Raw genomic sequence first — 17,263 nt, forward strand, 5'->3', positions numbered from 1 at the left:
TCCAAAATCCTAAGGGTCTGTGCTGTGATTCATCAATACGGGCCTGTCAAGGACTCCAAACAGCATCTCTATCTGCCACTGACACTTCAAGCACGACTGGATCAGCCAGATCATATGGCCCAAGCGGCAGAGCAGCTGGCATGACAGCCTGAATATGTTGCAGAGCCTTCTTTTGTTCTTGGCCTCACTCAGAACTAGCAGCTTTCAAGTCACTTGATAAATAGGCTGGAGTAGCCCATCCAAATGACAGATATGTTGTCTCCAAAATGCAAAGAGGCCCACCAGGCATTGTGCCTCCTTTTTAGGTGTGGGAGGAACCAGATGCAATAACTTACCCTTCACTTTAGGATGCTCGACACCACTGGATCCCTAAAAATTTCACTGGGATGGAAGGCACCCGAATTTTTGTGGGATAATTTTTCCACCCTCTAGCAAGCAAATGTTTCACCAATAAGTCCAGAGTCATTGACACTTCTTCCTTACTAGGTCCAATCAGCCCTAATGTCATCAATGTAATGGACCAATGTGACATTTTATGGAAGGGAAAGGCAATCAAGTTCCCTGTGGACTACATTATGACTATGACGTAGGGCTGGAGAGTTGATACATTTCTGAGGTAGGACAGTGAAGATGTATTCCTGGCCTTGCCAGCTGAAGCAAAATTGCCTATTGTAGTCCTTTAAAGCAGGTATGGAATAAGAGGTATTAGCCAGATCAATACCAGGAGATGTATTAATTTGCTCAATGAAACCACAATCTGGAACAGCAGCTGCAATTGGAGTAATCAGCTGGTTAAGCTTTTGGTAATCCGCTGTCATTCTCCAAGACCCGTCTGTTTTTTACACAGCCAAATAGGCAAGTTGAATGGGGATGTGATGAGAATCACCACCTCTGCATCCTTCATGTCCTTGGTGGTTGCAGTAATCTCTGCAATCCATCCAGGAATGTACTATAGCTTTTGGTTTACTATTTTCCTAAGTAGGGGCAGTTCTAATGGCTTCCACTGGGCTTATTCTTCCACGATCCCTGGAATTAGTGACAGTCAGGGCCAGTACCTGAAAAATCTGGTTATTTCCTTTCCCCCAAAGAACAGTCACTCTCATAAAAGACGGTAGATCCCTTTGGGGAAGACTGGGAGACAGACAAACAGCATAAATTTTTGGCAATGTAGTGGGGTCCTTCCTCAAGGGGACTCAGCTTCCCCTTTATTTAATAGGTTGTGGGTCTCTAAACTGGCTCAAATCTGTGAAATAATTGAGGGACCATAACCCTCTATTCTGGTAATTCGAGTTGGGCTGCTGTTCACTTGACCTAGAATTGTTCCACTTATACAGATCAAATAAATAGTAGATTTTCTATCTATTTCACTCCTAGGTACACCATGACTAAGTCCATATAATCAGACTATTCTGATTAATGCCTTGACTCTGTTGTCCATTATGGTAACTCAGAAGCCACCCCAGGTGATATCTCAGAAAAAGGCTCTTCAGACACAGCTGGGTTAATCTCATCAGATGGGAGTGGAAGGACTAATAGTTTTGTTGGCAGGAGCGATTCAACAGTATTTAGGGGCTTAGCGTTTTCAGCTTCCTGATTATCTGCCCATATTTCCCCATCCCAAGTTTCTGGATCTCATTTCTTCCTAATGCCCTCACTTTAACTTCAGACACCATTCAAGGTTGAAAATTCAATTGGCATTGTAATTCAGCCATGATAAGACTCTGGGTTTGTTTTTTCGCACTATCAGCTCTGTTACTTCAAGAAATAGGGCTTTCTTTCAAGGTACAAGTGGAAACTTTGAGGTCATTTATGCAGTGCTTGAGCTTTGACTCTGAGGCCCTGAGTTCATCTTTTTCTTTCACTACTTTGTCTAGCAAAAGTAGGACCAACCAACCAGCTTCCTTAAACTTCTAACAAAATTGTAGAAAAGTATTCCATCATGCGATCATGCAGAGCCTCGCCTCTCATCAAAACTTGACCCATTGGTGGTGATATGGTGTGTATTTATATTGTCACCTCACACCATGGATTAGCAGTGTCCTCTTTACTACTGGAAGCAGAGTCATCAACATCTTTAAGACTAACCAGGCTTCAGAACCAATTTAGAGAACTCATCGTTACAGTTTTGTTTCTCTAGAACCACTCTCAGTTTCAAATGTCTTAGGCTGGGTTCTCTAGAGAAGTAAAACCAGTGAAGCGCATATATATACCAAAGAAATGGCTCATGCAGTTGTAGAGGCTGGAAAGTCCCAAGTCCACAGGTCAGGTCTCCAGCTAGAGGCTTCTCCTGACTCATACAGCTGCAGGGGCTGACAAACCCAAGACCAGAAGGTGAGATGGCAGGCTGTTGGCTCAAATCTCAAGAACTGGAGGTCAAATGATGACAAGCCAGATGCAGCCAGATGTTGAAAATGACACTTTTTTTTTTTTTTTTTTTTAAAGAAGATGGAAATTGGAGTCAGGACTAAATTAATAGATTAGAATCTAAACCACATCCTCCAGGAGGAGAGAACTAAATGATTGCCAAAATAAAGTTCACAGGGGTCATTATTTTTAATTAAAAAGAGTTGACTAGTCCCTGCAGACTACAAAGGGAAAAAAGAAATTGTATACAAATGATCTAGTTTGCTATGAGCAATGACAGGTGATACTCTCTCAAGGATTTTTTTTCAGCTACCAAAGCAGCAAGGCACAAGGAATAAAAAAGCAGGGATGGAGTAATTCAGACCCTCCTTAAGGTCCTAAAAGTTCTCTGGGCAACCCCAGCAGCAGGGCCTTCAAGGAACAATACACAGGTCTTCACTAGAGCTGGGTCACATGGATGTGACTTACCAACAGGGTTTGAGGCTTGAAGGATTTTATCTTCAGATAAATGTTTTGTCCCCAGATATACGCATTTATATGATAGAGAGAACAAATAGCCATTAAAAATGATGATGTAAAAGAAGTTTTAATGACATGTAAAATGTCTACAGTATATTGCTAACTGAAAAAAAAAGTTTACAAAACTATCCTATGGTGTGAACTTATATACATGTAAGATATGGATGTGTACAGAACCACTGTTGATAGGGGTTCTGAGTGGAGGAATTACATAGGATTCTTTTTTTTTTTTTTAGGATTTCTACAATAAATATACATTACTTTTGTAATAAAAAACAAATGTTGGGTAGGAAGGATGGGAAGAAGAAAGGAAAACTAGATAGTATCACCTCTTTCTCTCAAAAAAGAAGAGTGAGGAAAGAAACACCGAATGCGTAACCTATTAAATTCTTTCTTTAAATATTAACCTTCCCTTCTTTCCAAGCATTTGACTTTAGTTGTAGCAGGAACCTACCAGAAAAGTATTTGGGGTGGGGTGTAATCCACAGAAAATCAAAGTCTAAAAACAGAAGATGTGGCAAGAAGTTGTTTTACACTAAACCAACAAAGGAGAGGGATGCCAAGAGACATTCTTTTTGAACAGTTTAATGGTATCTACTTTCAAAAAAACAGATCCATCTATATTTATTTTTCACTTCCTCAACTTGTCAACTTACATTTATAATGAATAATGTGCTAAATGGAAGCCTGGTGGCATAGTGGTTAACAGTTACAGCTGCTAAGCAGAAGATTGGAAGTTTAAATCCATATGGGGCAGTTCTACTGTAGTTGGAATCGACTCAACAGCAAGGTTTTTTCTTAATGTGTTAAAGTTGAAAACACTTGCTCTTGTTATCCTTTGGCTTTTTTTTTTTTTTTTTAAGGCAAACTCCCTGTGGAAATAGGATTAATGACATACGGTAGGTAATTACACTATTAGGTGCAATATCCATAATAAAATAAACCTCCACTAAATACATTCCTCATGAGGCACTTTCATTAAAGAGAAATTCAGTCATAAATTCAACCAGCTTGTCTGAAGTCATTTGTTCCACCATCCCTGCCCAGAAACATTTCAAATGAAAAGAGAAAGAAAGTTTGATTGTATTCCATGAACCAGACAAGGGTCAACACACTGTAGACTCAGTATTTGCAGTTCAATTCAGGAAAAAGTGTCAAGACAACAAAAAGAATGTATATTTTCTACTCGCATACGAATTCCTGGTCAGTTTTGTCTCCTTTCCCACCAACCTCCCATGTCTCCCATTCCTCCAAACAATGAGGGAGCAGGGAGGACGTGGAAGACGCTCAAAAAGTGATAATGAAAAATGATGGTGGAACAACAAGAAATTCAACAAGCAAACAGACTTCCCGTTCTCCACCCTACAGGTATTTCACACACTCATCACCAGTGTCTGAAGATATTATCTGCTTATCTTATTTTGTTCCAATTCATTTTTAATTACTTCCTTTTCTATTGTGCTTAATTATGTAAACAACTTTAAAACTTTTCTGGAAATAAAACCCATTGCTGTCAAGTCAACACTGACTCATAGGGACTCTGGAAATACGTAGGATATAAATTCCACATGAATAACAATCATTTACTCAAGTTATAACATCTTAAATTAATAAAATAAAAACAATAAGTTGCTTTCTGTAATATGCCTGTTTTAAAAAAGGTGTAATCAGTTCCCTAAATAATAAGTATACAGTACAAAGACTAAATTTTTTTTAAAATACGATTTTATAGAAAACAAGTACAGATGTGCCTCACTTTCTCAACTGCAGCAAAATTTGAATAGAAACTGAATTTGGGTTAATCATATCCAGTCGTGGATCCTTTTATAAAGAAAATCTGTTTTTCAAATACGGGGCTCCATAAATACTGTTATAACAAATTATGGATAATATTACAAAGAAAGGAATTCCAGAACACTTAATTGTGCTCATAAGGAACCTGTACCTAGAACAAGGGGATACTGGATTAAAGTCAGGAAACGTGTGCGTCAGAGTTGTATCCTTTCACCATACTTACTCAATGTGTATGCTGAGCAAATAATCTGAGAAGCTGGACTATATGAAGAAGAATGGGGGATCAGGATTGGAGGAAGACTCATTAACAACCTGCAATATGCAGATGACACAACCTTGCTTGCTGAAAGCGAAGAGGACTTGAAGCACTTACTGGTGAAGATCAAAGACCACAGCCTTCAGTATGGATTACACCTCAACATATAGAAAACAAAAATCCTCACAACTAGACCAATAAGCAACACCATGATAAAAAGGAAAAAGAATGAAGTTGTCAAGGATTTCATTTGACTTGGATTCATAATCAACACCCATGGAAGCATCAGTGAAGAGATCAAATGATGTACTGCATTGGGCAAATCTGCTGCAAGAGACCTCTTTAAAAAGCGTTAAAAAGCAAAGATGTCACCTTGAAGACTAAGGTGCACCTGACCCAAGCCATGGCATTTTCAACTGCCTCATATGCATGCATAAGCTGGGCAATGAATAAGGAAGACCGAAGAAGAACTGATGCCTATGAATTATAGTGTTGGTGAAGAATATTGAATATCCCATGGACTGCCAAAAGAGTAAACAAATCTGTCTTGGAAGAGGTACAGCCGAATGTTCCTTAGAAGCTAGGATGGTGAGACTTTGTCTCACATACTCCAGCCCCTGGAGAAGGACATCATTCTTGGAAAAGTAGAAGATCAGTGAAAGAGAGGAAGACCCTCAATGAGATGAAATGACACAGTGGTTGCGACAATGGGCTCAGCATAACCACGACTGTGAGAATGGCACAGGATCTGGTAGTATTTCGTTCTGTTGTGCATAGGGTGGCTATGAGCCGGAACCAATTCGAGGGCACTGAACAACAACATAAATACTGTTTACTTTAAAGGAGAGAGAACTAGCACTTATTAAAAGCCTACCATAACACCCAGCAGTATGTAAGCGCTTTATTAATTTTTATCATTTAATCTTCACAGCCATTTCACAGATGAGGAAACTAAAGCACAGAAAGATTAAGTTCCCACAAGGCCATTTAGCTAGTGAATGATGGGACTTAAATTCAAACCTAGTTCTTTCCTGCTTCAAAAGACACATTTTTTAAATACAGCTGCCAGGAGTAGTAGTACCTGTAGTAACAGAAAGCATGTCATAAAACTTTTACCCAGCCAGGTGCCCAGGTAAGATGACATGAATCTTGGCCTAAGGATAAATGAACTTGGGGAGCATGGTTTTATCGACTAAGATCAGTTAAAAATATAAAACCCAGAAAGAGATGAATGGCAATAGTCATCATTTATCAAATGTGAAGATTTTTAATCATCCAAAAACTTCTTCATATTATAAGTTTACTCCATTTATCTTCACAACAACCCTGAGAGGCAGTGAGGCAGGAAGTATCACTACCCTCATCTGGTAACTAAGGACACTGAGGAACAGGGCACTAAAGTGACTTATTCAAGGATGACCACTAGTCAGTAGCAAAATAGAAGCCAGACATCAAATTTCTTAATGCATAGTCCATGACATATCCTATGTCATGCAGCCCTTGGGAAATAATTTTTATTAAAATGAAACTTAACTGATTGCTTAAACAGCTGTCAAGCATTCACTATAGCCCACATATTAAGCAGGTACATATCACAGATATAAAAATAAATAAATAAATAAAATTTTAATTATTTTTTATATATCACAGAGGAAAGATAAGCCTTTTCTAACTCATTACACTCCAGTCAAACAAAATTGTTCTATGTTCATAAGCATATTCACTTTCCTGCTTTCTTGAAAAAAACTTAGGTAATTTGTTTTGGAGGAAACATTCTTACTAGTAAACTACTCATAGCAAAAAAGGCTTTCCTCATTCATCCTTCTGACCCTCTCCACTTCCCTTGGATCCCTGCTTTGCAACAGAATAAACAAGCAGAGGGATTAACCATAGAGAATGAGAAAGAGTGAAAAAACAAAAGAATGATTTCTCTGGCAAGCCCTTCAGGTTCAGGGTAACAAGAAGCCAACAGGTCTTGGGCTCTGAAGCTACTTTTTAGCATTTTGACAAGTATTAAGCTTGTAGCCACTGATCTTTTCCAACAACACTATTAGGCGGGTAAAAGAAATGAAAAAATTTCAGGGGCAAATAGTGGAACATGCAGAGAATGCCTTGAATTGTTTTCCCTTTGGGCTCCATTACCTTCTTTCAGAACGGTCAGGCCGACTATATTCACACCTTTGGGCAGATTCTTCCCATTGAGAAGAACAGCAATCTCATCATCTACCAACACCCAATCCAAGCATCTCTTCACCTGCAAAGTCTTAAATAAAAAAGAATTTTCTTCTTAATGTTTTTGCCCTAAAAACATTCCATTTATACTTATATATATGGAATAGTGTTAAGTAAGTAACACTAAAGTTTAAAACTCTCATTTTTGTTTGTTTTTCCACAGTAGGCCAGGTTGCCTGTAGAACCAAGATGAATGATGAATCATACTGTTCAAATACTTGGTTGCCCAATCTTGTTACGTGACAAAAGCAGAGTCAAGCATTTGTATGATAAAAATCATTTATACATCTAAAATTTATCCTGGAACTCCCATTAGTTGGGTATTAAAGTGTCATGATCTATGTATTCTCTAGCAACGACTGTTTGCCCTTCGACATCACATTCTCCAAAAATCACTGAGCTACATCTTCAAGCTCATGTATTTGCTCTTTGGTTACCTTCATCCTCCTATTCAGTTCATCTGTTTTTCTATGATCATACAACAAATTTCCGAGAGCTCCAATTTCTTCTTTGTTATAAAGCCCATTTTGTTTTATGCATACAATAGTTCACCAAAATTTTAAGCAAGTTTATTTTTCTGTTTGTTGAGTTTAAGTTTATTTTTCTGTTTGTTAAGTTTACTGCTTCCCTTTCACAAGCATGGCTCTTCTCAAACATTTGGTGATTGTTAGTTGTCTGTATATCCTTGTGCTTGAGAATCCCTGTTTTCCTGATTGCAGGTTCTGATGATAAGAGATACCTTCTGTGACTGTAGGGGAGGAGTGGAGCATGTGTTGATAACTCTTCTTTGTATAATACAGATCTCTCTGAAGGTCATTAGCTATCTAGGATACAGCACTATATCTCCATAATGAGCACCCACTCTTATCCCTTTATCTTGGACACAAAAACCACGTTAAAAGTGGAGGGAATAGGGCAAACTTCTACACACAATTTTCCAAAGAATATCGATTGTGATCTTCGGACACTCAAGAAACTACTCCCATCAAGTCGGCAGTACTCACTTCTCCTGAAAACGTAATGAGCCATAGTGTTTTTGTTCGTTTTCTTGCTTGTTTGTTTTGTGGGAGTTTTTGTCGTTGTTTTGTTTTATTTACTGCTCTTACGTTCCATCAGTTTGGTTCTGTCTGGGTTAGAATTGCAGAGTGGTTGGTTAAAAGCATGGGCTCTGGAGATAGCCTACCTGGGTGTGAATCCTGATTCAGTGACTTATCAGATGTACGGCCACGGACAAATTACTAATCTCTCTCTCTGTGCCTCCATTTCCCATCATAATGTATGGGGATAACACATGATACCTACCCTTGGGGTTGTTGTGAAAATTAAATGTGTTCCATAAGAGTGAAATGTGTTCGTGGAAACTGTTTAGAACAATATCTAGCATGCAGTATATACTCAGTAAATATTTGCTATTATTATTATCTGCTTTCCATCAGAAATTCCTTAAAATTTCTGGTCTGCTGAGAGTTATTTTTTGGTTACAGAGCAGTTATATATTCATTCATTTAGAATGTATCATTTTTATAATTTCATGGGATTTTAGGCGGGAAAAAAGTACATACTTGAACTCAGTATGCCAAATTGTTCCAATGGCAGGTAAAGAATTTCTTCTTTATATATAAAAAGATACTTCATTATTAAAGAAACCATAACTGTAGAGTTTTTATTCAATATATGAAACACCCAATGCACTGGAGATCACTCAAATTTAGTGTTCATTGAAAATGTTTTAACTGTGTAAACTCAGACCAAAACTGACAAAGCATTCAATCATGTAACTGATTACTGTTTTAAAACTCCTTATACAAATCCATTCACAGCCCTGGAGGTGCAATGGTTAAGAGCTCAGCTGCTAACCAAAAGGTCAGCAGTTTGAATCCACCAGCCACTTCTTGGAAACCCCATGGGGCAGCTCTATTCTGTCTATAGGGTCACTAGGGTACAGTGGTTAAGACATCAGCTGATAAAAGTTTGGCAGTTCGAATCCAGCAGCTGCTCCTTGGAAACCCTATGAGGCAGTTCTACTCTGTCCTATAGGGTCACTATGAGTCAGAATGGACTCAATGGCAGTGGGTTTGGCTTTTCGTTTTTTATACAAATCCAGTCAGGTTTAAATAGTTGTCCAAATTTCATCTAATTGTGAAAGACAAATTTTTATCTGTGCTCTATTACTCCCCCCCCCGCAAAAAAAACCCATTGCATTGAGTCGATTCCAATTTATAGTGACCCGATAGGAAAGGATAGAACTGTCTCATAGGATTTCCAAAGCTGTAACCTTTACAGAAGCAGACTGCCACCATCTTCCTCCCACAGAGCTGCTGGGTGGATTTGAACTACCAACCTTTTGGTTAGAAGCTGAGCACTTAACCACTACATAACCAGGGCTCCTTATAAAACCAAACTCACTACCACTGAGTTGATTCAATTCAACAACCCTGTAATACAGAGTAGAATTGTCCAATAGCATTTCCAAGGTCGTAAATCTTTATGGAAGCAGACTGTCACATCTTTCTCACAAGGAGCAGTGCTCTACAGGTATGGAAAAAATGCATTTTTGTGTGTTTGTTTCTTTTTACTGAATATAGGCCTCTCTTGTTGGATAAGCTTATTTAATGCAATAAATTTGTAAAACTGGATAAGGTCAACATGTTATATCTAATTTTCCTAGGAAACATGTGGCTATGTTTAACACATATACTATTTTATATAGTTCCGGCAAGGAGCTAATTATCTTTTGCTGGAGATCATTCAAAAGTGGTTACAGCAGTACAACAGGGAACTCCCGGAAATTCAAGCCAGATTCAGAAGGGGACTTGGAAGAAGGGATATCATTGCTGATGTCAGATGGATCTTGGCTGAAAGCAGAGAATACAAGAAAGATGTTTCAGTGTTTTATTGACTGGGCAAAGGCATTCAACTGTGTGGATGATACCAAACTAAGCATAACATTGCGAAGAATGGGAATTCCGGAACACTTCATGTGGAATCTGTACATAGAACAACAGGCAGAAAAAGTGGATACTGAGTATTTTAAAAAATCAGAAAAGGTGTGTGTCAGGGTTGTATCCTTTCACCATACTTATTCAATCTGTATGCTGGGCAAATAATCTGAGATGCCAGACCATACGAAGAAGAATGCGCGGCATCAGGACTGAAGGAAGGCTCATTAATAACCTGCGATATGCAAATAACACAACCTGGCTTGCTGCAAGTGGAGAGGACTTGAACCATTTACTGATGAAGATGAAAGACTACAGCCTTCAGTATGGATTACACCTCAACATAAAGAAAACAAAAATCCTCACTATTGCACCAATAAGTAACATCATGATAAACGAGGAAAGATTGAAGTTGTCAAGGATTTCATTTTACTTGGATCCACAATCAATGCCCATGGAAGTAGCGGTCAAGAAATCAAACAATGTATTTCGCTGGGCAAATCTACTGCAAAAGACCTCTTTAAAGTGTTAAAAAGTAAAGATGTCACCTTGGGGACTAAGGTGTGCCTGACTCAAGCCATGGTATTTTCAGTTGTCTCATATGCATATGAAAGCTGGACAATGAATAAGGAAGACTGAAGAAGAAGTGACACCTTTGAATTATGGTGTTGGCAAAGAATATTGAGTATACCATGGATTGCCAAAAGAACGAACAAATCTGTCTTGGAAAAAGTACAGCCAGAATGTTCCTTAGAAGTGAGAATGGCGAGACTTCATGTCATACACTGTGGACATGTAATCAGAAGGGACCAGTCCCTGGAGAAGGACATTATGCTTGGTAGAGGGTCAGCAAAAGAAAGGAAGACCCTCAACAAGATGGATTGACACAGTGGATGTAACAATGGGCTCAAACATAGCAATGATTGTGGGGATGGTGCAGGATTGGGCAGTGTTTCATTCTGTTGTACATAGGATCTCTATGAGTCAGAACTGACTTGACAACAACTAACAATGGCAAGAAAGCAATGAACTAGGTAGAACTTCAATGAAATAATAGTTAAAAATAGTGCTATCAAGTCCCGCTTGTGCAACAAAGCAAGCACAGTGATCCCAAGAGTAGCAAATAAGATGGAAGCAGGATGGGCTCCAGAAATGGAGACCATTTAGACCAAGGGTGAGCGTCAGGGTTAAAAAGATATCTCAGGTAAGCAAAGCAGAGGTAACTTTCGAAGTCCAAATAGGATATCGTCCTGCAAAACAAAGTTGCTGCAGCAGCTCTTCACCCACTCTACCCAAGCTGCACTCTGAGCTCACTCCCCATGCCTACAAGAGGAAGGGCTGACAGAGACCACACTCAAAGTCTCAGCCTCCTTAAACATGTCATGCATTTTCATGATTCTGTGACATTCCATAGTTTCTGCTTAGAACTTCTCTTCCTTTCTCCAACCCTTTATTTTAGTCTAGAAAACTCAGGGGCCAGATGAAATCTCTTTCTTTGTGAAGATTTTTCCAACTCTGAAAGCATTTTGAATCACCCCTTGCTCTGTGTTTCCATAATAACTTGCAGATTCTTTTACTATAGCATGTATTACTTGTATTCTAGTTATCTATTTATATTTATCTTTCTCACCTGGAGTGTGAGATCCCCAAGGATAGGGCCTATGTCTTATTCCTCTGTGTATACCTAGTGCCTAATAGCAATATCATGCTCAATAGGTCCTGCATATTCACTGTACTACTGACTCCGTATTTTAAAGAGAGTAACCTCTTCCTTGCCCCTCACCACCTTTCTCAAGACAGTATTAACATTATATTTCCTAAGTCTTCCCCTGTCACCAAGCTTTTGGTAGCAAACCTCTGCTGTATATACTCGATAATGTTTCAGAAGTATTATTGTTGTTATTTGGTGCCATTGAGTCGGTCCCAACTCATAGCAACCCCAGTACAACAAAACTAAACCCTGCCCAGTCCTATACCATCCTCATAATTGTTGCTGTGCTTGAGCCCATCATTGCAGTCATGGTGTCAATCTGTCTCATTAAGGGTCCTCCTCTCTTTCTCTGTCCCTCCACTTTACCAAGCATGATGTCCTTCTCCAGGGACTGGCCCCTCTTAATAATATGTCCAAAGTATGTGAGACGAAGTCTTGTCATCCTCGCTTCTAGTGAGCACTCTGACTGTACTTCTTCCAAGACAGATTCGCTCATTCTTCTGGCAGTCCATGGTATGTTCAATATTCTTTGCCAACACCATAATTTAAAGGTATAAATTCTTCTTCAGTCTTTCTTATTTATTGTGCAGCTTTCATTTGCATATGAAGCAACTGAAAATAGCATGGTTTGGGTCAGGGGCACCTTAATGCTCAAGGTGTCATCTTTGCTTTCTAACACTTTAAAGAGGTCTTTTGCTGCAGATTTGCCCAGTGCAATGTGTCGTTTGATTTCTTTACTGCTACTTCTACGGACATTGATTGTGGATCCAAGTAAAATGAAATATTTTTGCTGTTTATCATGATTTTGTTTATTGGTCCAGTTGTGAGGATTTTTGTTTTGTTTATGTTGAAGTGTAATCTATACTGAACGCTTTGTTCCTCATCAGTCAGTGCTTCAAATCCTCTTCATTTTCAGCAAGCAAGGTTGTGTCATCTGCATATTGCAGGTTATTAATGAGTCTTCCTCCAAACCTGATCCCATGCATTCTTCTTCATATAGTGCAGTTCCTCAGATTATTTGTTCAGCATACATACTGAATAGGTATGGTGAAAGCATACAAGCCTGAAACACTTTTCCTGATTTTAAACTACACAGTACCCCCTTGTTCTGTTCGAATGACTGCCTCGTGGTTCTTTGTACAGGTTCCGCATGAGCAAAATGCAGTATTCTTTGTTATCCATAATTTGTTATGATCCACAAAATCAAATGCCTTTGCATAGTCAATAAAACTCAGGTAAACATCTTTCTGGTATTCTCTGCTTTCAACCAAGATCCATCTGACATCAGCAATGATATCTCTGGTTCCACGTCCTCTTCTGAATCTGGCTTGAATTTCCAGCAGTTCCCTGTTGATGTACTGCTGCAACCACTTTTGAATTATCTTCAGCAAAATTTTACTTACATGTCACATTAATAAAATTATTTGGTAATTTCCACATTCTGTTGGATCACATTTCTTTGGAATGGGCACAAATATGGATCTCTTCCATTGAGTTTGCCAGATAGCTGTCTTCCAAATTTCCTGGTATAGAAAAGTGTGCACCTCTGGCACTGCATCCGTTTGATGAAAAATCTCAATCGGTATTCCGTCAATTCCTGGAGACTTGTTTTCTGCCAATGCTTTCAGTGAAGCTTGGACTTCTTCCTTCCAAACCATCAGTTCTTGATCATATGACACCCTAAAATGGCTGATCATTGACCAGTCCTTCTTGGTACATGAACTCTGTGTATTCCTTCTATGATCTTTTGATGCTGCATCATTCAGTATTTTTCCCATAGAATCCTTTAATATTGTAACTAAAGGCTTGATTTTTTTCTTCAGTTCTTTCAGCTTGCAAAATGCTGACAGTGTTCTTCCCTTTTAGTTTTCTAATTCCAAGGCTTTGCACATTTCATTATAAAATTTTACTTTGTCTTCTCGAGCCGCCCTTTGAAATCTTCTGTTCAGTTCTTTTATTTCATCATTTCTTCCACTCGCTTTAGCTGCTCTATGTTCAAGCGCAAGTTTCAGAGTCTCTTCTGACATCCATTTTGGTCTTTTTTTTTCTTTTCTATTTAATGACCTTTTGCTTTTTTCACGTATGATGTCCTTGATATCATCCCACAACTCATCTGGTCTTTGGTCACTAATGTTCAATGTTTCAAATCTATTCTTCAATTGGTCTCCAAATTCAGGTGGGATATACTCAAAGACATATTTCGACTCTCATGGACTTGTTTTAATCTTCTTTGGCTTTGACTTGAACCTGTATACAAGCAACTGACAGTCTGTTCCGCAGTCGGCCCCTGGCTTTGTTTTGGCTTATGATATTGAGGTTTTTCACCATCTCTTTCCACAGATGTGGTAGATTTGATTCCTATGTATTCAATCTGACGAGGTCCACATGTATAGTCATCCTTTATGTTGTTGAAAAAAGGTACTTGCAGTGAATAACTCGTTGGTCTGACAAAATTCTGTCATGTGATCTTTGGCGTCATGTCTATCACCAAGACCATATTTTCCAACTACCAATCCTTCTTCGTTTCCAACTTTCATATTCCAATCACCAGTAATTATCAATGCATCTTGATTACTTATTTAAACAATTTCAGACTGCAGAAATTAGTAAAAATCTTTAATTTCTTCATCTTTGGCATTAGCGGTTGGTGTGTAAATTTGGGTAATAGTCATATTAACTGGTCTTCCTTGTAAGCGCATGGATATTACCCTATCACTGTGTTATAGTTCAGGATAGATCTTGAAATGTTCTTTTTGACGATGAAAGCATTGCCATCCCTCTTCAATTTATCATTACCAGCAGGGTAGACCATATGATTCTCCAATTCAAAATGGCCAAAACCAACCCACTTCAGCTCACTAATGCCTAGGATATCTATTTTTATGCATTCCACTTCATTTTTGACAACCTCCAATTTTTCTACATTCCATGTTCCTATTATTAGTGGATGTTTGCTGCTGTTTCTTCCCATTTTGAGTCATGCCATATTAGCTAATGAAGGTCCCAAAGGCTTTACTCCATCTATGTCATTAAGGTTGACTTTATTTTGAGGAAGCAGCTCTTCCCCAGTCTTCTTTTGAGTGCCTTCCAATCTATGGAGCTCATCTTCCAGCACTATATCAGATAATGTTCTGTTGCCATTCATAAGGTTTTTACTGGCCAGTGTTTTCAAAAGTAGACCACCAGGTTCTTCTTCCTAGTATGTCTTAGTCTGGAAGCTCTGCTGAAACCTGTCTACCATAGGTGACCCTACTGGTATTTGAAATACTGGTAGCATAGCTTCCATCATCACAGCAACATGCAAGCTGTCACAGTGTGACAAACTGACAGATGAGTGGTGGTCAGGAGTATTAAAAAAAAAAAAAAAACCATGGCCATTGAGTCAATTCCAACTCATAGTGACCCTATAGGACAGAGGAGAGCTGTCCCACAGAGTTTCTAAGTAGCACCTGGTGAATTCAAACTGCCGACCTTTTGGTTAGCAGCCATAGCTCTTAACTACTACACCATCAGGGTTTCTCAGGAGTATCAGGAATAGTAAATCATACTGATGATCTTTACTAGATGTAAGTTCAGGCATGACAAACTGGACAATTCAGAATTTGGGGAGAAATGATATAATTTATATATAAAAGTATAAGCATGGTATATGAAAAGTTTTTGCCTTGATATATAATTATATCACATTTACTTTACATAGTTGCAGTTATGTGCAGCAGCAGCAGCAACAACAAAAACAGAAAAAAAAATAATTCAGACCTGGGGATTAACTGCATTCTGCACAATGAGCTCAGACCCAGGATGGAGTGAGGTAGAAGCTTGCAATCTTTCTGTGTGGTAGCATCTTGCTGTGCTGAGTATGACTCTAGTATGTGAAGATACAATATGTATTCTTTTTACATCATGACCTTTAAATACCAGCCGATCACTCCATTTCATTTGAGCTCGAGCACATTAATCGTTTTCCTCCAAATTATTCAATCCTGGAGGAAGAACCATGTTTGACTTACCCTGCTAACAGATTTTCAAGGTCAATTTTCATTAAACTCACTTTTCACTTTTGGAAGTAACTAACCTCAGAGAAGATATAACCCCCCTACATTTTTCTTACAAGACAGATTGCTCTCTTTATCAGGTTTTTTTTTTTTTTTTTTTTTTTAGCTCATTGCTACCTCAACAGTCAAAAAGTTCATCTGGCAGGGGATCCATTCTCCAATTCAACAAAGTCATTCAACTGCCATGCCCTATTAACAGTACGTTAAATTCAGTTATTCTTATCTAAACAGTTAGGGATGGGGAGGAATTTCTTTGTGTTTTTTTTTTTGTTTGTTTGTTTTCCTACTCAGTCTCTCTCTCTGTCCAGGAAAGCTGACAATGAGAAAGAACCAAGCACACAGCTTTTAAGAAATTAATACACTTGGCAATTGCATATACTTGGAAATCTTCTTAACTAGAATCCGTGTTAACTTAGAGGAACATATTGCAATTACCAAGTAAGAAGGATATTTTTACATGAATATTATATATGCCAAACAAAAAACTATTTTACCATAATAATTACAGATTTTCTATGCTCTAAGAGGACAGAATGGACCACTCAGAGGAAACATTATTTGCAAACTTATCTCCAATAAATAGTGATACTTCCCAAAGTTGTCTTTTTTAAACAAATTCTAAAGTGTACTTTGGAAAAGTGTCAAGCAACATCTGAAAGAGAAAACAATATTTTGGAAAAACAGGCCTATGTTGTACTCCTGCAAAACACTATGTTCTGATTAAATGTAATATTTTACTTAGAATTACTTACTACTGCTATTTCATTAGGAATACAAGTAAACAGCAATTCTGGATGAATAGTGAGGCTGTTCCTTTATTATTTCCTCTGCCAGGAGTGTCTTCCTTGTACACCCCAAACTAAGTTAGAAGATTAAGAGACTCCTGCCCTCCCCATTCTGTTCTTGTTCTTCTTGGCACTAAACACATTTTGCAATTGGGCATTTAAATGCCTAAAGCTTGTCTTCTCATTAGATTGCAAGCTCTGGAAGGGCAGGGACCCTACCTGTTGTATTTACCACCATAGACCCAGTGGCTAGCATAGTTTCTGGGAAAATAGTTGATGCTCAATAAATAACTGCTGAATGAATTAATGGATGAATGAGGGTTTGTGATTCCAAGTGCAGCTTTTCATTTGATCTCTCCTTCTCTCTGACAGCTTCTCCAACTTGAGTGAAGAAAGTGCTTCTTTGAGCGAGGTACAGGATGGTCAATCAGCTTGTTCATATTGGCATAGTACCACAACCACAAAAACCTATGCGAGTACGTGGACATGGTGTGTATGTGCATACAAACTGCAGGCTGCCTTAACTAAAAGGAATAGAAATGCTGGCTCCCTGGGCGACTCTTGTTTTTCATTTCAAATGTTTGTCCCCTACTGTCTTTATTACTGCC

The 17,263-nt window shown here is 38.5% G+C and overlaps 1 protein-coding gene across 3 annotated transcripts in view; it reads right to left on the reverse strand.

Annotated features, from left to right (window-relative positions):
• PPM1L (protein phosphatase, Mg2+/Mn2+ dependent 1L) overlaps nt 1-17,263 on the reverse strand; it is a 576,223-nt gene that overhangs the window by 206,956 nt on the left and 352,004 nt on the right. The window contains exon 2 of one of the 3 annotated variants that reach the window (XM_049867574.1): nt 7,076-7,196. The exons of the other annotated variants lie outside the window; for them this stretch is intronic. The gene's annotated coding sequence lies outside the window, so the exon portion shown is untranslated. The remainder of the gene's footprint in view (nt 1-7,075; nt 7,197-17,263) is intronic. 3 annotated transcript variants of the gene reach the window in all.

The sequence above is a fragment of the Elephas maximus genome, chromosome 23 (assembly GCF_024166365.1).
Source record: "Elephas maximus indicus isolate mEleMax1 chromosome 23, mEleMax1 primary haplotype, whole genome shotgun sequence".
Lineage (NCBI taxonomy): Eukaryota > Metazoa > Chordata > Mammalia > Proboscidea > Elephantidae > Elephas > Elephas maximus.